Genomic DNA, 20045 nt, shown 5'->3' with positions numbered 1-20045 from the left:
CCCTCTGGCACCTTGGCTGTGGGCGGAAGCTGCTAGCAAAGGGGCTGGAGGTGACTTTGGGAGGATGTTTAGTCCATCCTTGGGCCACCAGCAGCACGCTCAGCTCACATGGTGTTAAACACTGACACGAAACACTTTGCCATGTTGATTTTTGCAGAAATATCAGAAATTGCAGGCTCTGCCCTCACCAGAGTGGGGTCACTTCCAGCGTTGATTCCACTTTGGTTACCCAGCTTCAGATTGGGGTTTCCAAGGAAGCTGGATGAGTTTTGGGATCCCAAGTCCTGCTGAACTTTGCTGTAGTGTGGATGTTTGTGCCGTTCTGAGACCTCCTGACAATAGCCTGTGAGACCTTAGCATTAGCCACATACCTCAGCAAGCCTGGATGTAAAATGTAACATTCGCAGGCATTGAAGTGACTTCAAAGCCTGAATTCCACTGATTTCTTTTTCTTCCAGTAGTGCTTTGGCACCTAAGTCACAGACTCAAGGGTTTTTGGAAATGTTTCCTTCTATACTTGCTTTTTTAAGGGTGGCCTGCAATCCTGAACTCCCCAGTGCTTCTAGAAAATTAATGAAACTTGGAGATGCTCAGCATTCCTCTAAGTCAGGTTTAAAATAAAACACTGGGTTAACAAAATTTGATTTCTTTCCCTTCTCCTCACTCTCTTCAACTGTCTTCAGAACTGCTTAGGAACAAACTCAGTAACTTTGTCATGTCCTCATAACGTTTTCTGGTTTTCAGCCAACCTTTACTTCTCTAGTTTAAATTGCCACTCCTTTCTTTTGAGAGTATAATCTGTATTAAGGTAAGACTGGATACCCCTGAAACACAGAGAAGAGAGTAAATATGAGAGCTGGCCTCAGGCAGGAGGACAAGCATGACGGAGAGGAAGACCAAAGTCTTTTAATCTTTATTTAAAATGAGAAAGCCACACGATGGCCCCCAAAGAAATAAAGCTGTGGAAGTGTATCCAAGGGTATGCATAGATCTGGGGGTTGTGATGATGTCTTAAGTCACTGGAGCTCTGTTCTCATCTTGTTTGTTATGATGTCACCTCTCCAGACACATTTATAACTTTGCAATTTGTGGTTCCCAATCATTTATTCTTGTTAGATAAATACGTGGTGGGGGGGCTTGGGTGACATCATGGTAAACCACGGGAGCGAAGCCTGAGAACTTCCCGATTGTGTTGCTGAGCTGGAGGGCAGGCAGGAGCCTGGCAGCTCTCCTCATGCTCCTGTGGTCGCCCGCATGGAGTGATGCTGGTGGGAGGTTGCCCAGGCAAAAGGAATGGGAAGTGCTTATGTTTTCCTCTCCTTCTTTTCTGTTAGTACCTGTAGGCTGGCACTAGTATTATGGTACCAGCTGTGGTTGATTCACCTGAAGGGTCTCTTTGTAAGAACCTGGAGATGTTTCCAGGGACAGGATTTGAGGGTTATGGCAGTTGTCACACTGTACCAACCTGCTTGGAGCACTGTGCGCCTTGGTTCAGGAGACGCAGTTGGGCAATTTTGCTGTTTCTGGGCTTTTTCAGTGGCTTGTGCCCGTGTGTGTCCAGGCACAGAGATCGAAAGGACACTTTATCTGCTTGGTCTGTAAAACGAACAACTCAAATCGGATACTTAAATGGATAAGAATAGGTGAGAACCTCTTTATAGGCATGGGTCAAATTATGATCACTTCAGCAAGATGCTGGGGGGATTATATGGGAGATACCCACTTGCAGTGCTTGTATCTGCGTTGGGTCGCTGACACTGCGCCGATCCATCACCGGCTTGTGCTCCCCATCCCTCCCTTGAGAGGAGGAGATGAAATGAGCCACTGAAAGCTAGTTGGCACGGCTGCTGCCTTCACGCTCTGCTGGAGCTCAGCCTACTTTCATGTTTCACTTTTGATTATTGAAGTCCAAATTGTAATGGGAGATGATTAGAGTGGCGTGAGAGCTGATGGTGCCCACCTACGTGAAAGGCAGCTCCACCAAGAAAGCTGGGTGGGCAGTGGGATCTGATTTGCTGCCAAAGTGGTAGGTAGTGAGCTCCTGTGGAGAGAGCTCCAAGTCCTATGGCAGACTCCAAGTCAGTAGAGGCTCTGAGGAAGGACTTTTCACTACATTTGCTAGTAAGCCACCAGTTGCTGATTTTTTTGGAGCATGATGCTGTTTGGAGGTCTTGGAGCAAGACCCAAGTGATAGTGCAGTCCCAGCTCTGCCGTTGCCTTCCTAAATGGACCCTAGAGAATATGGGCCATTCTCATGTGAAGGCATCAAGCTTCTTTGGGGTCTTCTGTTATCCTGGACATGCCTAGGAAGGGTTTGTTTCCTCCTGAAGAAGTCAGTGGCATGGGAAAAACAGGCGGCTCCATCAGCTAGTGCTCTAAATGACGTTGCCTTAACATCACTCCTTGGAGGACTGATGATAGCCTATCACATGGTTCAGCCCCAGGGATGTTGGCGTTCCTCTCCCTGCATCTCCTGAGAGCGCTGTGGAAACCACACTGGTCATGGTACAAATATTCTCAGTATTTGAAGAAGCAGAAATATTTTCTGCCTCTTTATGCCAAAAACAACAAGGGTGGTTGAGGGTTATTTTCTACTGCTACCTCCTTGCTCTAGAGTGAGGCTGTGGTTCCTAAATAGGGTCTTACTGTACTGTTACTGAGGTCCATATCACTTGCCTTTCTCTCTTCTCTGTCTGCCAGCAAGCAAGACTCAAACACAACAGGGATTTGGGGGAAAACCAATGAGTTTGTCCATCTGGCATGTGTCAGGGCAAGTATGTTCTGCTGAGCAAGGCTGATGAAGGTGGGGATGACACGGGGCCATTTGTTCTGCCTTGGTAGATCCGCCTAGGTGCTTTAGATGCTGAATGGAGGCATGGAAACCTCTTAGGCTGCTCGTGCAGAAGATTGTACTGGTTGTACGATCGATGCCAAGAGGGGAATACTTGTCAGCCCCTTTCTTCCCCTAAAGAGAGAGTCCCACCTCCCCGTTTGGCTGTCAACAGTTGGGTTAGATGGGTTCAGGACAGGTTGCGTCTGGGGGAACCAGTACAAATTTTCTGGCCCCCAGGCAGCACGCACGTAACGCGGAGCTCTCTACAAACTCAGCGCAAGGCAATAGTGGAGATGGATGAGACTCTGTGAGAATGTTGTAAGGTTCAGATAAAATCTGCCGTTCTCAGGGCAGGGTCTCTGTGGGGTGGTGTTGAGGGTAAATGGAGTTTACCCACTTGAAACGTGAGTGACATGCTGTTTATCCATTTCTCATCTACACCAGGCGATGGAAATAATTTCTTTTAATATCCCATCTTGACGTTGGGAGGGAGGGGGGAGTCACCCCACTGCGGGGGGGATCAGGAGCAGGTGCACGGGGGTCACAGGAACGCTACCATTCCCATGGCATTGGAGGGGGCTCTGGGCTTACTGGGAAGACTATGGGGGGAGGCTTTTCACCCAAAATTTATAGAGGGGTGCAGTGCTGTGGAAAGGTCTGAAACCCCCTGAGTTATGTTGTGCGCTGTGCAGAGAGCACCCTCACTTGTGTTCTCTCTCCACTGGCATCTTCTCTCGTAATCATTCATCCTCTCTATAAACAGATTTCCCAGTAATGGTTTTCATTTTCTTTGAAGTGTCCCATTCATTCTGCTGCTCTGCCCATTCATGTGCTGGGGGTTCCTTGAAAGGAAGACAGACACAAACATCCAAAGTGCTTGAAATATGCTAGCAGGGGGAGGGGATGGGCAGAGGCATTTCTTCTAAAATATATCTATTTGAGGAGACTTTCATCCTTTTTGCTTTCTTTTTTTTTTAACCTAAATAATTCTCTCTTTTTTTTTTTTTTTTTTTTTGATTTTTGCGTTGTTTTCCCCCTTTAGGGATCTCAATGCACCTTGGTTTTTAAATTCCACCCCCGGCAATCTGTTTCTGCTGCTTTAAACTATTAATAAATTGAAAGCATGTTCTGGAGGCCGATTTAATCCAGCCCCAAAGTTAAGCAGGTGCTGAAGTGGTTTGCTGATGGGGTGCATTTCTGAATTGGAGCCTTCCAGGCTAAGACACGACTGTCATCAGGGTTCGGTGGCTGGGCTTGTGCGAATAGAAAGGAATATTTGGCCCTGAAAATCAGGAGTTGTATCTATTCCCTGCAAGGGCAGGGAATTGTATGGAAGGGCTGCTTTTCTTTTTTAGGGCAGGCTTACACCCAAAGTGATGGTTGGTTACGGCATGCCGTGCCCCCAAATGTTTCACCTGCATCAGGATCCCTTTTCACGGCAGTAATAGCCCAGATTTAAGATTGAATCGGTGCAAATGCTACTTCATTTCGTCCCGACGTCCTTTGTCATACTTCTGTCGTGTCTGAACCTCCCAGTGCTTCCTCACAGGACCAGTCTTCAGCAGCCCTCCTCTGGTTGAAGAGGGTCCTTGCTCTAACTGTGGAGAATGGTGTCAAGCAAACCTATTTAATTTCAGTGGTGGCTTGCAATTGGCTCTAATTACATCCTCACAGACTTATCCCACCATAAGAGGAGACCTTGTGATTTTTATTAAAACTCGAAGTGCGTAGACTTACCAACGGAGACTGAGTTTAGGTTTAGAGCAGAGATGAGACCTCAGCCTGGGCAAAACAGCTTCTTCTGCTCTTGGGTAACAGCCCTGTGAGCGTTTGCAAAAGCAAGTGCCCCAAGCGAGTTCTCAACTGCGCTTTTTCTCTTGACACTTGGAATTTCTGCCCACACATTCAAGACTGCGCATGGCATTTGGGACTCTATTTGTGGCCAGCTTGAGGGCTTGGGGTTCTTTTTAATTATTGTTATGTAGTTATGGACTGGGGGCTTGGTGTATGGGAGCGAGAAAGGGTTTGCTGTTTCTCCACCAGATTTTTGCATTGGGTTGGTTTTTATTAGGACATGTTTGGCTTTGATTTCAGATTTATATGTTGTTCTGTTCTATCAGGCTCCAATAGGCTTTTTGAATCCAGGCCCCCATATAAATGGAGAATTATGATTCTAACATTATGCCTAGTAGCAATAATAATAAAAAACTGGAGGTTCATACCCATATGAGCTGCGAGCCCAAATTCTCTTTCAAGGAACCGAACCTCTGCGTGGCTGCAGACCAAGGAGGACACTCCATTCCAGGGGGTGGAAGGTCTGTGCCCGCTCGACTAACAGGGGTGGGGTCTGGACCAGATTTGGGTGAGGAACAGAATTGGGGGAAGGAGGGAGGAACAAGCCAGCCCCTAGCATACCACAAATGTGTTTTATATTGTAATATCAAACATTGGCTTATTCTGTGTTTTCTGTTAAAACAAGTCATAAAAGAACTACTTAAAGGGGACTCCATTCCTATATTTTATATATACCCACAGAGAACATGTGGAGCGCAGATAATGGTGACCAACCTTCCCCCGCCGCTTTGCTCCTTCTCCCCCCACCGCCCCATTCATCTCCGCGATCTAATAAGAAAAAGAACAGAGCTGGTGTTAACACAGGAGGGGTTGTTAATCTATTCGGAAACGGATTTTCGGGTCCAGGCATGCTATTTTTTTATTTTTTTTTTATTTTATTCGGCTGCGAGGGGAAAGGAAAGGGATGTTCATCTTGCTTCTCGGGGCCGGAGCCTCGGGCAGGCGGTGGCCGGGGAAGTGGCGGCCCTGCGGGGGCAGCCCGGGGCTCGCTCCCCTCGGTGGAGCCGGTAGAGGTGCTCGGAGGAGGGCGGGAGGGATGTTTAGCTTGGGGTGGGATGTAATTGATAGCAGGGAAGAGCTGTCACAATAGCAGGATAGGAAACCGGCTATCCGGGACGGAGCCAGCTTTTAAAAGCCCCTAATCTGCCAGTCTATGTATTAAAGGGCTGATTTGAGGGGAGGACACGGGGGAAGGGGGGGGGGGGGGGGGTTAAAGAGGAGGCCTGACTCCTGTTAGCTCCTTCTAATGAGGCAGTTGAATAGCATTTAAAAGGGCTCCTGGCCTGGCATGAAATCTCACAAAGGAACCTCCTTATTTTAATGCACGCAACTGACTCCGCTTTACAAACGCTTTTATAGTGTCCAGACACTTACAAATCGACCTTCAGTGATTCTTGGGTTAATACGAAGTCTTGGGAAACATTAATGCGCTATTAAAAAAAAAAAAAAAAGAAAAAAGAAAAAGCAAGTCTCTCAATAGATCTTTCTAGTCTTACAAACACGCTCAGAGTTCTTGAGTACTCAACGCCGGGTATTAAAAATGTTAAAGTCGTTTAAGGCTATTAATGGGGGGGGGGGGGGGGGGAGAGGGAGCCGATCCTGCATTCCTTGCCCGAGTCTCTCATTTAAGCTATTAAGCTCCCCCTTGTAGGTTTTGGGGTTTTTTTCCACCCCACCACCCCTCCCCGAGTAAAGAGCAACGGATTTTGGCTTCGAGCAAACATATTTAAACCTCGAAGAAGGGCTTGTGTGTCGGCAAGTTTATCTTCCCTCCTCGATGTATGTCAGTTGGTTTAATAAACAAACAACCCCCCCCCCCAAACCAACCTACCCTATTACATCTTCGGCTCCCTAATTACCGAACAATGCGGGGAAAAGAATTTTAGGGGTCCCATCCCGCCGAGAGAAAAACCGGAGGGGATGGGAGCGGTGAGCTCGAGTCTTGTCTGCAAGTTGCTTGGAAAATACCTTTTTCCCTTAAAAAAAAAAAAAACCACCACCAAAAAACCCCACAATAATCCGTGCAGCAGAAGGGAAACGGTTTAAATTGGCAAGCGAGATTAATGAGGGATGGAGAAAGAGCGAAGTAAATCGTAGCGGAATAGCGGAACGCGGCAGGAAGTGTGTGTGTGTGTGTGTGTGTATACGTGTAGTGTGGGTATGTATGTAATATACGTATAGCTTGTGCGGGGCTGGTGTGAGAGATGCTGGGGTCTGGGTTTGGGAGCCGGGGTTCCCGGGGTGGGGGGGTTTGTCCCACAGCCACGGAAAGGGCCGGGAAAAGAGGAAAAGGACTGAGAAAGGACTGCGAGGATGAGGATGGGGCCGAGGTCGGGGGAGGGGGGGGACCTTTTTGGGACGGGTTTTAGTTAAGGGGGGAAAGTGGCTTTCCCCGACCCCCCCCCCCCCGCCGTGGCTCCCCGGCAAACCCCGCCGTTTCTAACGATGAAAACTCGTTTCTCACGATGAAAACTCGTTTCTTATATATTTGTTTTCGGGTTTTGTTTTTTTGTTTTTGTTTTTTTTTTTTTTTTCCCCTCGGCGGCGGCTCCTCCGCCGGGCTAACCGGGGGGAACGGCGGCAGGAGCCCGGCTGCGGGGCGGGGGGCTCCCCGCAGTGTCGTCCGTCCCCCCCCCCCGGGAGCCGCCCGGCGGTTTTGGGCAGCGGCCGCCCCGCGGGGCAGACTCCAGCGCTTGGGAAAAAAAACCCAACAACAACAAAACCACCCCAAACACCCCACTCTCACGGTCCAAATTATCTCCTCGGTGCTGGGCTCGACTAAGGCCGCGCACTGCGCAGACAGAGGCTGCCAGGCCCGGGTGGGGGGTGCGCGGACCCCCGCGCTTCTCTTTTGTCTCTTCCCCCCCCCCCCCCCCCATCTCCTGGCCGGTTTTTCTTTTTTTGTGTTTGTGGTTGTTTTTTTTTTTCTCCCCCCCCCCGCCTTTTTTTTTTTTTTTTTTTTTTTTCCAGGGAACAAAGAAACAATTTAAACCCGGCTCTATAGGGAAAGCAGCAGTCCCCTCCTAATGACCGGGCGTTGTTTGTGCAGAGCCGGCCGCGCCGCTCCGCGCAGTTCTTCAGCGCGGAGCCTCCGCTCCAGCGCACCGGGGAGGCGGGGGGGGGGGGGGGGTGGGGTGGGGGGGGAGCCGAGAGGAGCCGGGAAAATAAACAATGCTCTGTTTTATCTCTTTGCTCCCCCCCCCTCTTCAGTTAAATTCGCGGGGGTGTGTGTGTGTGGATTTGAGCATACGAACAGCTGCTTAAAATCTAATATAGACAAATGGACATCTTGTATAACATTAAGTTTTAGTAGGCAACTCATTTATTTTGAAGTGCTCTCGCGAATACTTTGGCAAAGAGGTTTTTTGGTTTTGTTTTGGTTTGTTTTTGTTTTTTTTTTTCCCTCCCTCCTGTTCCTGGAAAGTAGCTGGGAGAGTTTACTGGGCAGAACTGGGACCGGGTGTTCGGGAAGGAAAAGAGCGTTTTGTCCACGAAGCCCTCGGGTCGCCCACCCTAATGCTCCGGGGTTTGGGACCGTTCCCCTTCGCCCAGCCGAAAAACAAATAGGAACCACCCTCAAATAGAATTAGACGTAGAGGGAGACCGTGAGGATAAAATATATATTGATTATTCGGGCCATTTAGGGCTTCTGCAAACAGCTTTAGAGAATCTAATACTTGCAGCGTCTGGGGCATCCCCCTCTTTAGGCTTGTGTGATATTAACCCCCCCCCTCCGAAAAAACAAACCAACCAAAAAAACCCCAACCGTGGCACCGGGGGTATTTTTAGTTTGTAAATCGCTCGGTAAAAGCGGATTCCACTGTGGAAAGCTGTCGGTGATGGAGAAAGGGTGCTCCTGCCCGGGACGGACACACGGACTGCTCTGCGCCTTTCTCAGGGGGACGGGAGAATAATAAATTCGGTTCCGTATTTTTATAGGAACGGCGGAGCCGAGAGGACACGGGCTGAAAGCAAACCTGTGTCCAGCCAACCGCGGGGAGAGCGGCTCCGAATGAGAGGAGCAGAGTTCAGGGAGAAAGGGGGGGGAAAAAAAAGGAAAAAAAAAAAAAAAAAAGAAAAGGAAAAAGCGCCAAACTAACTAGAAAATGAAGATTTTATTCGTGGAGGTGTGCTCCTGGGTGCTGTCACCTACCGAGGGTGCCACCGTCTCTCCGCTCCGGGAGAAGGAGCTTGTTCTGCCTTTTCTGAGCGGGCAGAGCCGCCGTCCTCCGCCAAAATTCCTCCCCAGCCTCCAGGGCTGGATACAGGGGGGAAAAGGGGAAAATTACAACTGTTTGAGAGCTCATAGGGATACCGCATCCCTCTGCTTGAGCTCTTACCTTCTTCTGCCTTCTGCTTTTATTTGTAGGGACAAAAATCCCGTAGTTTGCCTTACATTTTTGTTTAATTCGTTATATATACGTTTTGGGGTTTTTTTTCTGCTTTGTACTAAGACAATTTGGTGAATTACCAGATGGGAGACAGCCCGGTCCCCAGAATAAAGTTTTCTGCCCTCTCAGGGGTTTGTTTATCGTTTTCCTTCCCGCAGAAACCACTTTCTTGAGCTCCCGGTGCTGCGGCTTTACCGCTCGGGGAAAGATGCGGGTTAAAATACGGGTGTTTTTAGGCTGGAATCCTTCGGGTATTTTTTTTTTCCCCCCTCCTGGTATTTTTTAAAAAACAAACAAACAAACAAAACAGGTTTGCCCCGTTCAGAAGGCGAAAAAAATGTCGAAACGTGCAGCGCGATTAGAAAACGCGGTTTTGGGAGGAAGAAGGGGACAACGGAGCGGCGAGAGCTTTGGGGAAAGTATTAAATCCCCGTTCTCTGTAACCGCACGGGGCTGTAAAAATCCCCTTTATAGTGAGACGAGAACGGAAGCCAAGCAGAGCTCCGGGCGCGGGAGATCCGCGCTGCCCGGGCCGGCCGGACCCGCGGAGCAGCCGGGCCGGGGGCTGGAGGTGATTTATAGTCTGTTTGTTTGAGATTGTTCGCCCGCCCCCCCCCCCCCAAAAAAAAAAACAAACCCAAACCCAAAAAACCCCAAACCGAAAACAACCCAGAAACAAACCATTGATCTCCCTGAAAGGCGAAAAACCCCGGCTCTGCTGAGAGGCTTTGCAGGCAGAGAAGAGCGGGTACTGTACGCGGGGAGCTCCGCACCCGCGCAGCCGAGGCGCGGGGATGGGGTGGGGGTGGTTTTTTTTCTCTTGCTGCTCAGAGCCAGGGAATATACGTTTTTACGCCCAAAACCTTGGCTCGGCGGGGGAGGAACCCGCTCGCTGCGCTGGCTTTAGGTCCCGACTTAATAAAACTTTACCGCTTAAGGAAGCGCCCAAGCCTGCCCGCGCACCGAAGGTGGCTGGACGTTGTCTGTTAGCCCTCAATTATAACTCCATTAATATCCGTATGCTCACGGCCAGCAGCGCGTCCGCGGAGCGGGAGATGGCCCTGCCTGCGCGCCGGGCAGCGGAGGCAAAGCGCGCGGCTATTGCCAGGTATTATCGTTATTATTATTTATTCTATCCGCCGGTGCTCGCTCCTCTCCGCGCATCCCGGCGCGGGGAACCGCACCAGCCCCGAGGTGTTAACGAGGGGACTAAAGGCCGAGGCTGGGCCGCGGCGCGGAGCGGGCGCGGAGCCCCGCGGAAGGGGGAGCGGGACGGCCGGGCCCGCACCGGCGGTAGTGCTGGAGGGAAACGCCTTGGGTTTCTTTACGGGCTCATTTTCTCAGAGGAGGATTTTACTGCATGCGTAAAGAATTTTGAAAAGCAGTGGTAAATATTTTCTCTTCTGGCAAGTTATTTATTGGCATGAAGAGAGGATTTTTTTTTTTGCTTTTTTCCTTTTTTTTTTTTTTTTTTTGTTCCTCTTTATAAAGCTACATGTGGTGACCATATAGGATCAGAAATAATGTGGCCTTTCTGGTTTTGAAGAACTGCTAATGTCATTAAAGGTCTTCCTAACACGCCAGCTAGGAGTTCAAAAAGCCTCGCCTTTTATCCTGGGCATATATTTGGTTGTTTATAAAGTGCAGACTTCCTTATGCTTCAAGTGCATCAGGAGGATTTCTTAACTCTGTAGAAGGATCTGTTTTCAACTATATTCTTCTTTGGAAATTGGACTGTTTAACTAGTGTCTTTCACACTTCTTTTCTGGCTGCTATTTTTATACATTCAACCGCAGCAGAGGGTTCCCGCACACAGAAGCAAACAAAGAATTCTTCTCTCTGCTTCGTATTACAGAAAATATCCGCGCCGGCCACTAATTGTCCATTAGTGCTAATAAGTGGCTAAAACAATATTAGAAGATAACCCGAGCAACCTGTCCTCTTTATTTTAATTTGACTTACTGAAGTCGGGAAGGTTTTGATGAAGACCCGACTAGACGTGTCCAGGGAATCTGTGTACTAAACTTTTGGACTGTTGATTTTGAGGGTCACTTATCTAAGCTAAGTTCAAAGTGTCACCTGCTTTAATCCCTTTTCTGTCATGCTCGGAGAGACTCCACACAGCACACAGTTCGCTTCTCAGAGCGCCTGGAAAGAAAAAAAAAAAAACCCTCTGTCTCCATTTCTTCCCCACCCCCCCCGCCCCCATTTTCCCTCACAAATACACTAGGAATTTCGCCCCTCGATTCTAGTGACTCTTAGGAAAAACTCATTTGAATTCAATTATTAATATTTTCCGGGCATGCTCTTTTAGTGTGCCATTTGTAATATATTAAGATGAATTATATGTGTGTTTTTTGTGTTTTTTTTTTTTTTTAAAAAAAAAAAAAAGAAAAAAATGGGGGGGAAAAGAAATTCGCGGAGAAAGGAGGCCTTTTCTATTAAATAGAAACAAGATGTTCAAATATAGAATGTATGAATTTGAAATCTGGTGTTTTCCACTCTTGGATGCTGATGGCGTTAAAAAAAAAACAACCCTACTTTGCTGCTTCTGCAATTTAAATCCTTATGTAGAAACATAAATTACCCACTGGGATATTATTTTTAATTAAAATTCACTTTCCTGGAGGAGTTGTTTTTTAACTTCTCTTTGGTTTTCCTGAAGATTTTTCTTTTGCCTCCGATTTAACATTTTCATTAATTGGGGGGATTCTTAAGCTGTGTCTTGTAAGCGGGTCGGCGTTTTTGAAACTTTGACAGAAAACAGTCCACTTGTTTCGTTTTGTTTTGGGTGAATGGTTTTGGTGAAAAATGCATAGTTTTAAAACAACTCAGAGGGAGTGGAAAACTTGGAGCTCCTCAGAGATGTCACTGAACGCTGTTCACACACACACACAAAAACCCCCATGTTTTTTCAATGAGCTCTTGAACGTCAAGCTCCGCACTCAGGCTTCGGAGGGGCAAACCTAAATTTATGCATCTCCAGTCGGTTTTAGGCACCTAAATAGAAACGGAGCCGTTTTCTGAAGTGCTGAACCCTCACAAATCTGGGTGAAGACAAGGAGGACAGCTCTGGCTCATCACCCCGAAAATCTAGTCCCTTTCCTCTTGCTGCCCACATGTGACTTCAGGCACTTGGGCTGGCTGTTGAGTTCAGCTGCCTTTATCGTTTCCTCTTAGAGAAGACTCGGAGAAGCAAGGAAAAGTACTTCTGTATTTAGCAAAGCAAGGGACTTGAAGCGTTTGGTGAACTTCAAAAGGTTTGAGGGCCGTAGGGCAACACACCTGCTTTATGTTAGATGTATAGATGGTCTGAGAGGAACCACCTCGGCCACTGCATTCCCGGGCAATCCCGTAACGGGCCCCAGAAGGGTTCCCAGAGCATCCGCACCACAAAACACCTCCCACTGCCCAGGAACAAACACTTGAGGGCTAGTAGGAGAGACCAACCGGGGGCCAAGCAGCAGAGGACCCCAGAACCAGAGCAGAGGAACTCGAGGGCTCGCGTCATTGTCAAATCTCAGGCTCAGCCGTTTTGAACACAGAGATGTTTTTCTGTATTTTAGTTCAGTGTTTTATCTGTCAGAAGTCTCTTCTCCTGTTGTTTCAGGCTGAAGGGGCCACGGCACTTGGGGGGGGGGAAGAAATGAAATTTCTGGTAAAAATGAGGAGAAAGTGAGAAAAATCAGCTTCTTCGTGCCCACTGGGAAATTCTTTCGGGAAGGGAAAGAGGGATTTTTCTTTTACTTGGAGCTGGCAAGTATCAAGACAACATATGTCATGATTTCTCATGAGTATTTCTAGTTTTTTTCTAGGCGGGTTCTTTAGAAATACTGGGGTCCTGGTGCAACAGCGGAAGCTCCATTGACCCGTCCGTCCTCCTTTTTTTTTGGTCACTGCCATCGCCAAACATGTGTCCCGTGTCCCAACAGATAAGGAAGGCGAATGGGAATTGAGGGCACGGACAGGATTATTGGGGCAGGTACATCTGCTAATATGTCTTAGTGGTTTCATTGACTTTTTTTTTTTTTTCCTCCTTTTCCTGTAATTTCTGAATCAATCATTCTGCTATCAGCTAGCTCTAGAGATGAATGAGTAACACTAGTGAGATAAAAGAGTCAAGACTCCCTTTCCTGTGATTTGGCTGCTTTTTGTTAACAGTGCTCTGAGTGCCATTATTTCCCATAAAAGACATCTGGAAAATCATCAGCGTGTGGTGGAGAAAGTGGCTCTTCTCTGCTTTGTACTCCCCTTTGATCCAACATGGAGCACAATTCACTGCCTCTTGAGATCAATAGCTCCCATCCTGGGACATTTTTCATTCCCGTATGCTGTGGGTGATTTGAACCACTTTAAGAAAATAGGAATGTCAACTCCTTTTTGTCTTAGAATGTGTTTATTTATGGACTTGTGACAGCAAGGCCAATGCCAGGAGGAGAATGGCATGGACCAGCTGGCTATCCCCACTCAGTGAGTTGTTCCTCTGAGCTTGGTTGGCTTCACCTTTGTAATACCACCCGACTAAAGATTCACGAAAGTATGGGTGGCCGTGGCTGTGTTGGACAGCCTCGTGGTAATCAAAGCAGAGACCTCCAGGGCGAAAAGCGTCAACGGCTATAATTTGATTTTAAGCTGCCTACCTGGAGCAGCGATGGGTTCAAAGACTCTCTGGACTGGATGCAAAAGGGGGGACTGGAGTGGGAAGGGTTTTGCTTAGGTTCAGTGGAAGCATTAAGCTGTATTCTGGTCTTTTTATTCAAGAGTAGCCAACCTGTGGTTCGTGAGCTGCACGCAGGTCTCTGGTCCTTGGGATGTGGCTCCTGCGCCAGGACTTTGTCATGGTGGGCAATGGTGGGCTGAGGCTGCCACTGGTAAGCCTGGTCTGGGCAGGATTTGGGGCTGAATGGGGCTGGCGTTAGACCCAGTCTCATGTTCAGAACAGCCTCATTCAAGGATGGATCCCTGGCACCTCAATCACCATATCCCACCAGTGACCCACTCCCACAGTCTTCCCCATCCCTGTTCTTTAATTCCTCTGTAAAGAAACATCTGGGTGGGTGAGAGTGACACTGTTATGCCTTTCCTTAAGAAAGCAGCTCTCGGATACACGAGAAGGCCCGACAGTAGTGAACAGGAACTTGTGACCTATATATTCAATGAATGGCTCAGTCGGATGGACTTTGAGATGTTTGTCTGCTCAAAGCCTCTGCTTTCCAGCACTAAATCCTGTAGTATTCGACCTGAAAGGTCCTGCTAATATGGGTAGGATCAAGCGCAGGCCTATAAAGAGCAAGGGAGGTCATTATTTTCACAGGAACTGAAAGTCGGACCCTAAATCTTCAGAAGAGAGCGGTGCCTAGAAACCAGCTGTCTAATATATCTGCTGTGCTAAACTGGTAGCAGGGAGGGGAGAATAAAAATGTGTTTTGCAGTATAATATTGCTTTGTGCCTCCAAAAAGGCTTCTAATTTTATGTTTTAAAGGCAAACATTACAGCTAATTGAAGAGCAGAGAGGAAAAATGGATCTCCTTTTCTAAGCGCCAATAAGACTGGGTTCTGGGCCAGTGGTTCTGTGAGAGGTCTCCATTTACTACCTGTCCTAAACCTCAGGTATTTTAGAAGGAAAATGCCTGCCATATATTAAAGAGAAAAGTCATTAAATGGATGTCAAAAAAAAAAAAAAAAAGAGGACAGAGAAAACCCATATGACTGAATTTATAGCTTGCTTAAGAAGCACAAGGTAGCACTGAGAAAACATGAATGAGAACAAGGGGGCATCCACGCCATGGAAAAGGCATTTACCACTTGTTGCCTTCCCAGCGGTGACCTCGGAAGAGGTCCCCCAGGCTGACAATGTCCCTGTCCCATCCCTGCAGCCCGAACCCTCCTCCTGCCTCCCCCCCCCCCCCCTCCCGGCTTCCTCAGCTTCCCCCCTTGAACAGAATAACCCTCCTCCACCTCACTGGGAGTTGGATTAGGCCCCGTGCCCAGAACGTCGCTCGGTTTTTATTGCTACGCTGAATGCACCCATTTGCCTCTGGAGGAAATAGGGCTGAGCTCGAGCAGTCCTGAGCCAGCAGGAAATTCAAGGCTTTTGTGGGCATCCAGGCAGGAGCCAAGTCAAATGAGCAAGAGGCAAAGCGAATGCTCTCGGGGACAGTGGATTCGGAGCAGGGGGCTCGGCTTTGGGGAGGAGGATGCAGGAAGAGGGCGATGTGGAATTTTAGCCATGACCTTGATGGAAGCAGAGGGCATTCAAAGCGTTTGGCGTCACACCAACAATGGGGCTGGTGACCTGTCCAAGGGCTGTGGGTAGTTTAGAAGATCTGTCCGCGGGAAAAGAGTTGTCCCATTCACCCAGGCTCTCGTTGTCCCTGAAGTACGGGCAGAAGTAGGAGCAAGAGGGTTCCCTCTAACGCAGGGAGCGGGAGTAAGAGGTGGGAGGGCAGCAGGCAGGTGGAGACTGCGAGTTTGACATTGCTGTGAGCTTCTGTGGAACTTTCAGCTCTCCTTTTGGACATTCAGGAGCTTGCTGGGATCCCACTGGAGGGTGTCAGTGGGGCTGGGGAAGCAGGAGCAGCCTCCTCTTTATCACAGCCCTTAGAAAACACTGATTTCTCTTAAAAAAAAAAAACACCCAAACCCAAACTTGAGTAAAAGAAGAGAACTAGAAATCCTGTCCTAGAGGGTATCTGTCCTTCCAAACCCATCTCATTCCCGTCTCTGGTTGCAGCGATGGGATGCTGCCGTCCTTCCTCAGGACCTGGCTCACACATAGGCTGAACCATGGTGCAGGGTGATGACTCTTCCCAGTTCTGCATGTGCTGCCTTGCAGGGACCCGCATACTTGGTCTTACAGCAGATGCTGTGGGGTGCTGTTGCTCCTTACGTCTACCTCCCTGTGGTTTTGGGTGTTGCAGGGGAAGAGAAATTAGAAAATGCCAGCGTGGAGCAGGGACTGCCCTTCCATGCTGGTTTGTTGGTTTTTTCTCGTTAGCTTTGTGCCTGGTTTGGCGTCCTACCTCAGCTCTAGTGTCCTCCAGCCGCCGTGGGAGAGAGGTGGGCTAATCCCTGCCTCTCCTCACCTCCATCTCTTCAGCTGCTGATTCCTCCTGCATCCCCTGCAACGGATCGAGCAGGGTCTGGCTGCAGGGGGGGAAACAGGCTCAGCTGGCTGATCTGATGGCAGACTAACCCCACCAAAATTATAGCTCAGATCAGGTACTGAAATTTTACTTTACGGCTGGGTCCCGCGTGGTTCTGATCCTCCCTCTGCCTTTACTGCAGCTGTGCTGTCTGATGAAGCCAGGGGAGGATGCTGCCAGTATTCCCTTTAACTGTCTTCCCAAAGGACTGTGAAGAGGAAAGTGGGAGACGGGATCAGTGAGAACCCTGCTCCGAACTTGACAGGGGAGGAGAAGAGCTTGGGAGAAAGCAGAGCCATTTTCTCCTCCGCTACTAGTGTGCCCGGTGGCCTCGGACACCTCACCTAATCTCTCTGTGCTTGCCCTGTCCCCATCCTTCTGCCTTGCGACCCCCGGAGAGGCAGGACCGGCCTCTCCCCGTGTGTTTGTAGGATGCTTCACACGGTGGTGTCTGTCACAGCGTGGCCTCTGGACTCTATCACAGCCCTACTACTATTAATAATCCAGAGGATTAGAAAGATAAGCCAGTTACAGCAAGACTCGGGCTTGTCAGTGCTGCCCACTGACTTGTGGTATCTTATAGGTGGGGGAACTGCTCTGGTCTGTTTATTTACAGTCTATAACTTTGCAAATGGTATAATAGCTGCTCAGGTTTTATTTCTTTGCAAGCCCTTCAGCGTAGGAGACATCTGTGCTGACAGAATTATCTTTTTCTCCTTTTTTTTTTTTTTTCCTTCCCTACAATGGTGCCTTTAACGAGAGCTGGGCTTTAATTGGTAGCTCAGATGGATCCCTCCCCCTCGGCTTGGGGGAGATGCCTGACAAGTAGTATAGAAGTAATATACGGGCAGACTGAGTACATGTATTTCAGCTACGAAGCACAGCGTGTCGTATATTTAATATATATTTCGTCCCAAAGAAGCACAATTATTTTATTTACATGTAGGTGAAGCACAATAAAACTCTGCCCATTTCCACATGCTGAGCTGCCTTATTTCAGCTAAAGGCAGCAATTGCTCTGCAGTTCAGGTGTCCCGCACGCTGGTGACATGGGACTCACGGTGAGGCAGGCACAGATCCCGGCTGGACTTGGCTCCGGCCAGGCTTCCCCAGTCATTCCTTGCAAGTGGGGGGCTCCTGGCTCCTCCGGCTCCACGTGGGGATGCTGGTGGCTTTGCCACGTAGGCGGGCTGTAGGACTCCCTGGGGTCAGGGCAAGGTGAGAGTTGTTTATTCCATGGTGGAGGATCTAATCGCAGCCGGGGCGTGGGGACAACCCTGTGCTGACTGATCTCTCTCTAGGGGCACTTTTCCTTTTTTGATGCAATGCTAAGTGGATTTTTGTCCCCTGGCTGATACGAGAGGTTTTTTTTCCCCATATGAAGAGTCATGGTTTTCCTTTTGAGGATGGGGAAAATGAGGCACAGAAAAGCGAAGGATCGGGATGGGGCTTTCGAGAGCCAGCCCGTTGCTCTGTCCCCTAGGCTGAGTGGTCCACGTCCCTCTGCACCACCTTAGCATACAAAGCCAAGTGGTAGCACAGGGCTGATGCTCATTCAGGCACAGACCAGCTCCTGGTCCTTCCTGCTACATGGGTAAAGTGTCCCAGGGATGAGGTTTGAATAAAGTCAAGCAGAGAGTTGCTGTCCTCAGGAATCCAAGGATTTTCGAGATCATCCAGTTCCTTCCAGCTGCAGGACCTTAGTCCTACCCAGCAGCCAAAGTGTAACTCAGTGACACATCTCTGCTCCTTTTCTCTTTCCTGCTCTTGCATTTTAGTGCAAGGGGGATTTAGGAGAGACGCTGTGTGTGGGGAAGAAGGGATGAGGTGTCTGTAAGGAGGTTTATGTGTGTGACAGATATTACCTGGGAGCGGTGCAGCCAGAGTGGGCTTGAGGCTTGTCGGTGCCGCAGGGCAAACTAAACTTGCCAGCCACACCAGAGAGATTGATGCTGGGTTGCCTGTGCCACAGGGACGGAGAGGAGAAGGACCTGCCAAGGAGTCTGCCTGGGCTTGGCTCGCTGCTGCTGCTGGAGGACTTGGGCTTTTTCTCCGGGGGGGGGCGGGAGCTTTTCAGCATGATGTGGCAGGTCTTTGCCCTCTGCAGCAGCAGCCAGCCTGGCTGCCCAGGGTTCTGGCACAGATGACAGCTCTTTGATTGCATGGCAGTCTGCTGCCAAGGTACCTGCTAAATTATGCCTTTAGAGCCAGCCCTCTGTGTTGTGCTTGATGGTGATGTTTCTGCACCCTCTCCCCATCCTTTGCTCATTAATCCAAGAATGCTCCTTACCCCACCAGTGACACCTCAGCTCGCAGTGCCACTGCAGCTCTCCCAACCACTGCAATCATGGTGCATGAGATGTTACCCCATGTCCTTGGAGAACAGCTTGGCATGTGGTTCCTCCATGCTGTGTCAGCATGGGCAATGGTGGACCAGCCCTTCTGGGGTGTGAGATCCTTCTACCTGGTGACCTCCTCTGCAGTAGGAGATGTGAAAAGCAGCTTTGGAAAGGGCAAATGAGTAGTGAAACTGAAGAAACTTGGTTGCCAAACATATTCTCAGAGAGGGATTTTCTGGTGTCTACTCCAGTGAACTTCTTGCTGCATGTGTAGCTTTTCTTATGATGCCCTCATTTTGTAATGATGCTCTCGTTGATTCTCTGATGTCCAATAGTGTGGCTGAAGTCACATGGCTGCCTCAATGTCATCAACTTTTCCCTCTTCCATGTTGCATAGGGACTTTGTTTCTGTAAGAGTGACAACAAGCTGCTTAAATGTGGTGCAAACTGGGCCAAAAACTCAACATCTGTGAGTGGAGGCAAGAGAGACAAATGAACTAACAGAGGCAGGTACTTGTGTGCAGAGCTCATCTCCATTCCTTAGGGAAACAGGCAAGGCACGGGGATCTTGTTCTACAGAGGATCACACCAAGCTGGAGTCCTTGGGAATGACCCCAGGTCTTATGACCTGTAGTCCTGGATGCTGTGACACTAAGCACATTCCTAAAAGAGAGGGCTTTTCACCCACAAAATAGATCCAAGAAGGCTTTATTTAGTTCCTTATTCTGTGAGTTTGCTCCAGGGTGGAGCCCATCACCACAGCTTTGGAAGAGCCACAAGTGCCTGCTCTGCTCATGGCTGGTGAGGATGGGGAGCGCTGCCCAAGCCATGTCTGGTCACCCCCGTGCCTGATGGCCCGAGGAGCCGGTGGGGTCTCTGGAGGGCAGGAGTGGGGCTCTGCACAATCTCTGGATGCAGATTTTAGGGGTCTTTGGGACACTTTTGGTGGCATCTCCCCAGACCTGACTCTTCTTCACCCATGGACTCAGCCTCTCCTTCCTTTCTCCCTAGTGTGTCTAGGCTGCTCTCCTCTTTGATAGCATTGGCACCAGTTAATAACTAATCTCAGGGCTTCCCCAGTGCGATACGCACTTGCTGACCCCCAGTCTGACCCTTCCTGCACCCCTGTGGCACGCAGGTAGTGTGGGTGGGAGAGGTAGTTCCTGCGTTAGGAGCCGTGTGTAGGACTCTTGTGACAAGAGCAGTGTTCATGTGAAGGTGAGGAGGCGCTGGGGTTTTTGCGCTGGGATTTGGGAATGTTCCCCCCACCCTGTTCCTCCCGAGTAGTTGGTCAGAGATGTTTATCAAGGGCTAGAAAGGAAACCTGTGTGTATAATACCCCAGACCAGAAAGCCAGAAAAAATCTCACTGAAACCACAGGGTCAGCCTGGCAGATTTGCAGCGTTAATTTACTGGTGGCTTAAACAAATAGCGGCAGATTTGCACTCCTGCCTCCTCCTCTGCCATCCCACGCTGCTCTCC

This window comes from Numenius arquata, chromosome 16, assembly GCF_964106895.1.
Source record: "Numenius arquata chromosome 16, bNumArq3.hap1.1, whole genome shotgun sequence".
Taxonomy (NCBI): domain Eukaryota; kingdom Metazoa; phylum Chordata; class Aves; order Charadriiformes; family Scolopacidae; genus Numenius; species Numenius arquata.
This window is presented reverse-complemented; position numbering follows the sequence as displayed.